Source organism: Nothobranchius furzeri, chromosome 8 (assembly GCF_043380555.1).
Source record: "Nothobranchius furzeri strain GRZ-AD chromosome 8, NfurGRZ-RIMD1, whole genome shotgun sequence".
Classification (NCBI taxonomy): domain Eukaryota; kingdom Metazoa; phylum Chordata; class Actinopteri; order Cyprinodontiformes; family Nothobranchiidae; genus Nothobranchius; species Nothobranchius furzeri.
The window spans coordinates 75,125,013-75,131,012 of record NC_091748.1 but is presented as its reverse complement, the minus strand read 5'-3'; positions in this window follow the sequence as shown (position 1 = coordinate 75,131,012).

Below are 6,000 nucleotides of genomic sequence, written 5' to 3'. Positions count from 1 at the left end.
CTCGCAAAACATCAAATATTATCAGCAAGAGAAATTTTTGTTTCTAATTGCGTAAAATCTAATGTAAACCAACTGAAATCATTAAATCCTCTTGGGATAAAATACATTCAAACATTTCAACTAGATAAGAGTCGAATTGGGGTCATTTTTTCTGATGATAAAAGTCAAGAGGACACCTAATACGTCATTTTGATGTTTCAGTAAAACAGATGTGCTGATGTGCTTCCGAGCATTCCCAGCATCTCAAAGTGGAAATTCAGCTTGGCATCATCTGTGATGGCTGCTTGGCCTGGAGTGGAGCTGCAGACCAGCGTGCTGGGCAGCAACGACCAGGTGCAGGAGATGGCCTTTATAATTGGCAGTCTACCGGAACCGGGCCTCTGGTGGGGCTGGGCTGTGACTCGTGAGAAAGACACAAAAAATGAGCTACTGCATCAAAAATTGAGGTTGGCAACCTCCATGCACGTCTGGGCGATTTTTCAAATGAGCATTTTGAGACCCCGGGGGAAACCACTGCACTCCTGCTATCATAAGCAATTGGAAAAGGAATGGACACGAAAGTCTTTTTTCCCTGGCATGCATAAGTAGGTTGGGCAAGAGGGCAAACTGTGATGTTCAAAGAGTGGTAGATAAGAGAGCAGGAACACACAGAAACGGCAACGCGTTTGATTTGTTTAAAGAAATTAGGTTACCATCATTTTGCAACTGTGCCTTTTCTTTTAATCTTCATACATCTTCTGTCCTTAGAAAGGAGACATGAGAGAAATGAGATTTGAGAACTAATAAGACATGTGAGGAGTGTAAATTGCATTTTGCTGCCACTGACAGATCTCTCAAAGCCCAGAGCAGGAAGAGCTCCATTTCCTCGTCAACTGTTCCAAACATATTTTAAAAGTTAGATTAGAAACGTCACTTTTTAAAACCTGTTAGTGTTTTTTTTATTTTGTATCCAGCGCTTCTATGATACAAGACTTCAGACTGTTTTCTATTTAACATTTTGAAGGCAGAGATAAAACGGTAGTTTAACTTATGTAATATAACAAATGATACCAATGGAATATTTTCCGGGGGAGCCGTAATAAATTGCTCCGAGTTTTGATGTATTCAAAAGTGGGTGTTCCATGGTTGGCGTGGGGTCTCTGGAGAGCAGCAATTTCACCCACGTCACTCTGGCATTGTTTAAAAAGGCAGAAAAAGGAGACCAGCTATGTGGAGAAATGCAAAACAAGATGATTTTGCAGACAGAGATTGTGAAAAACTATCCAAACAACCCAAAAGCTTCACGTTTAACTTAATATTCATGTACGTGTAGCTATTTTAGCTTCATGTTAGCTCAAAACTTAAGACTGTTTCACCAAAAGACCCGATCAGTTCCTAGAATGAGTCATTTTTTTTGGAACTTGATGACTGTTTTGTTCCAGGAACCTCTTTAGTGTATTATGTGTGCTTATTTGGCAGATATTTTTATCCAAGTCACTTACAGAGGACACAGTTCACAAGGCTGTCAGTCAACCTAACAACCTTTTTGTCTGTGGGAGGACACCAGAATATCCAGAGAAAACCCACACATGCATGAGGAGAGCATGCTACCTCCTCACAAAAAGAACTGTGACCTTTTTGCTGCAAGGCAACCATTCAATCTATTGCGTCTTATGCAGTTCTTCATGGACTTGTATTACTTCAGATTTCTGATAACTGCCTATATGTGTATATATGTACCTTTGTTATTATTTTCTTCAAATTTTTCTCTTAAGCATTGGTGCTGCTGTAACAAGTGAATTTCCCCACTGTGGGATTAACTCATTCACTGCCAGCCGTTTCCTGATGGCTAACGGCCTTCGCTGCCAGAGTTTCTCACCGTTTTTACTGTTTTTTTAAGAGTCACAGAACGTTGCACGCTAGGATGATGTCAACGCCAAAACAACCAAACAAAAAGGAGACTCACCTCTTACATCAGGAAGAATCCATGTGTTTCGAGCGTTATCCGTTCTTTCATAATCCGTTGTTGAATTGTGATCGGCAGACGCTTTTCCAGTTTGCGCCTCACCTTTTTTACAGGAACGGCCCAAAATTATCTCCTAACACATGGATTTTCTGCTTCCTGATCACGTGATGTGTGGCGTATGTGGATGAAGATCGGCTTCAGGGCTGTTGATGAAGTTTTTTCTCTCAGCGCGGGGGCTCGTCCGACGCCCACACAAAAAAAAAAAAGCAAATTACTTTAGTCGTCAATGGCAGTGAATGAGTTAATTCTATTCTATTCTATTCTATTCTATTCTGTCACCAGCGTGTGAATGGGTGAAAGAATGAGTCCTTTGTCTTTGATACCCGCAATCCTTCTGGCTCTCATTCCACTTTTGATGGCTTAAACCCTGAGCAGTGTGTGATAAGCCCCGGGGTAAAAATGGATGCCAACCTCTCAATGACTCCTCAGATCAACTCAGTGGTGAGGTCTTGTTTTTATCAGTTACGCTTTCTAATTAATTTAAGACCGATCTTAAAGAAGAAGCACTTGGAATCAGTCATCCACGCTTTCGTCCCCTCTCGCTTGGACTACGCTAACGCATTATTAGTCGGAACGCCCGTCTCTGCCCTGAACCGGTTGCAGGTTGTCCAAAATGCTGCTGCTAGGTTTTTATCAAACACAAGCCAACATAGTCATATTACACCAGTCCTGGAACAACGTCACTGGCTCCCCATCACATTTCGTGTGTGTTTTAAGATATTGATGTTTGTTTTTAAAGCCCTGCATGACCTAGCTCCTCCTTATCTGTCCGACCTGCTGACTCCCTATGTACCTACTCGTATGTTGAGGTCAGCTGACCGTCTACTGCTTTGCACTCCCCGGATGTCCTACAAATCACGAGGTGAACGTGCGTTTGTCCATGCTGCCCCCATGCTCTGGAACTCACTGCCCATTACAGTCAGGCTGGCATCCTCTCTGCCTGTTTTTAAATCACGTTTAAAAACCTACTTTTATGACTTGGCTCTTAGACGGTGATTCATGTCATCCTATTAAGATTTTATAGTTTTTATTGTTGTGTTTTATCTTCTTATTGTTTTTACTTTTGTTTTAATCGATCCTGCCTGTTCAGCACTTTGGTCAGCTCTCACGCTGTGTCTTGAATTCTGCTGTAGAAATAAAGCTGGTGTGGTACGGTATGACCGTGTTGTGTAGCACCTTAGGGAACCCTAAGCAGGCGCTATACAAAAACAGGCCATTTCTAATCTTTACCCTCCAGCATTCCCCTCATCTTCATATCCGAGGATTTTTGAGGAATCTGATTTTTATTTCATGACTGAACAGAACGTGGCAGAGCTAACTGAGCAGCACATTTGCATTTGCCCGACCAAACCATTATTTTTATAGACCATTTTCACAATTACATATTCTTTGTGTTAATGCTACTTTCAGATGGAATTACTTCTTTATGTGGTCCGATGCTTGTAGTCCATTAATTTGGTTTTACTGCCACTAAATTAGATTCATTTATGCCCTCTGGCAAGGGAGCATAATGTGCATAAAAATAACTCATACTACTAAACATTGGTCCTCAAAATATTCGTCTCAAGTGCACCGTAGGCATGCTGCATGAATGTCAGCAACCTCTAAAGCTCCTCAATGTCGCCAACAGTTGTGAAATGAACTAAATAACGTTGTGATTCGAGCAGCTGTAAGTCACAGGCAGTCTCCGTCAGGCTGCAGCATCATGTCTCACCGCCTACTTCCTACTTTCCCTGGGACTGTTTTCTCTGCAGATCTGGCACTGAGATGGTAATAATGTTGTCACCTTCACCCACAACGTTCTGTGCACACGGTGCTCTTTCTCTTTTATCCTTAAACGTTATGTTTTACTGCCACTATCGCTGCATTCTGAGAAATGTTTTTCTCAGACTCCTGGGGTCACTTTGAGAATTGTGCCCGGTTGCTGTGCGCGCGCGGAGCTCTGAAATACATTTTCCGAAACAAAAAGCAGCACTGATTGTTCAGCAGCTTGAGCCGAGTTAAGGAAAAACTAAATAATGTTATAATAAAAGGGTAGCAGCACAAGAGGATTTCCAGAAATCTTCTTTATTTTGTTTTGTTTTTGACTTGGAGAGAATGTCTGTCTCGGAGAAAAATGCTGTTTCTTAAAAATTGTGACAAAATTATCAGAAGGATATGAAAATGAGACTCAGCTGCATTCAGTTAAAGCCATTTTTTACATCATGAAGAATTCATTTAAATGAGCATTTATGCTAAATTTAAGAGCATTCTTGGTGCTGCTGTAACAAGTGGATTTCCCCACTGTGGGATCAACAAAGCCCATTCCATTCTATTCTATTCTATTCTATTCTATTGAGTATGTGTGGGCAATGGAGCACAGGAGTTAAGGTGTTAAACGCACAGGGGAGGATTAAGGTGTACAGGGGCCCATAGGCTACTTTTGTTCGGAAACAAAAATGCTTGATCGAAGTGAAATATTCTTATCCTATATTCTTATCTGCAGATATTTATTTTAATTAGGGCTGTCAAACAACTAAAAATGTTAATCTAATTAATCATAGGGTATTTGTGAATTAACAGAATTACCAATATTTTCTGGCATTTTCATCCATTTCACTTGTAGCGGCATGAATGGCCTCATTTGTGACCCAAAGGTCACACTTCCTCAGCTGGGTCAAGCTGTCCTGGCTGTACATCTATTTACAGATTATCCATCACAGGAGACGTAAAGTCCGCTGTAAACCATCTTTATCTGACTGCCTTTTATCTGACTCTGTTCCATCCACAAGACGAAGGACACTTCAAGATTTAAAAGAATAATTTTTAATAAACTGTTTTCACTGTCTATTACAATGTTCATAAATAATCATCAAAGTTCATTATAAATGTATTTACTTACTGAAATGAATGATTATTCCAGGCAGATTACACCAGGCAGGACACAGAAATCAGGGGAAAGGTAACTGCACTCACATGTCTGCTCCATAACCAAAGCTTTCTATCTCTGAGAAGGTGTGTCCTGAGGTATGTTAAACCCTAAACTCCTCAGTTCAAGTTCACTTCTTGAGCTCACCAAAAATCTCTCTGTGGCGACGAGAGTTCTAGGGGATCGGGTCGGCCGCTCGAAACCGCTACTAAGCTTTTCTGTCACGCTGAGAGAAATGCTTCAACAAGAAATGCCATCTGCAACAAGCTATGCAAAACTCCTTCAGAGTTAATGATTTTTGAGACGCAACCAGTTTCATCAGTCGCTGTGACCCGGAGACATCTCAGGACCGATTTGGTTGCACTACGGTTCTTCACCCACCTCGTGGTCATCATCTCCTCCTGACATCTCGGATCCAAGAAGGGGGTCTCCTAACTGGGTGAGGTAGACTCTTCTGACAGATTGCGTCTGAATGCCTGTTTCTTTAAGAAATAATTTAGCTTAGCTGCAAAACAAATTCTTTCACCCAGAATGCGTTTTTCTCTCTCCAAGATAAAAACCTTCTGAGACCTACATTCACACATCCAAACACACACACTTCATTTTTAGTTTCATCCAGACACAGGTTGCTTTAATACCAAGTTTTAATACCAAAGCTTTTATAAATTGCCATTTATGAATTGTCTTTTAAATTGTTAGTAATAAATTCTTAACTTTTTAAACCTGACTCTTCTTTGAAATGAAACACAGAGTGGTGTATGTTTGGTCATTGAACGAGCAAAGATCTCTTTAGATCTTCTGTATTAATAAATAAATGTTTGCTATTAATTTAAATCTCTTAAATTAAATATTAATCTTTTGATTAAATATAGACCAAGCCAGTTGGTGTGTGAACTTCTATCGATTATATAAATATCCGTGGATATCTATAGTTAATATAAGTTAATTTGCCAATTTGTTTGATCTTTCTCAGGATTTAGCAAAGCTGATAGCAAACAGCGTTAAATCCTAGTTATGTAGATTAACTATGCTACACACCCGAGCAGCCAGGATCCGGGTTTAAGTTAGTATTCAACATCAGCGTCGC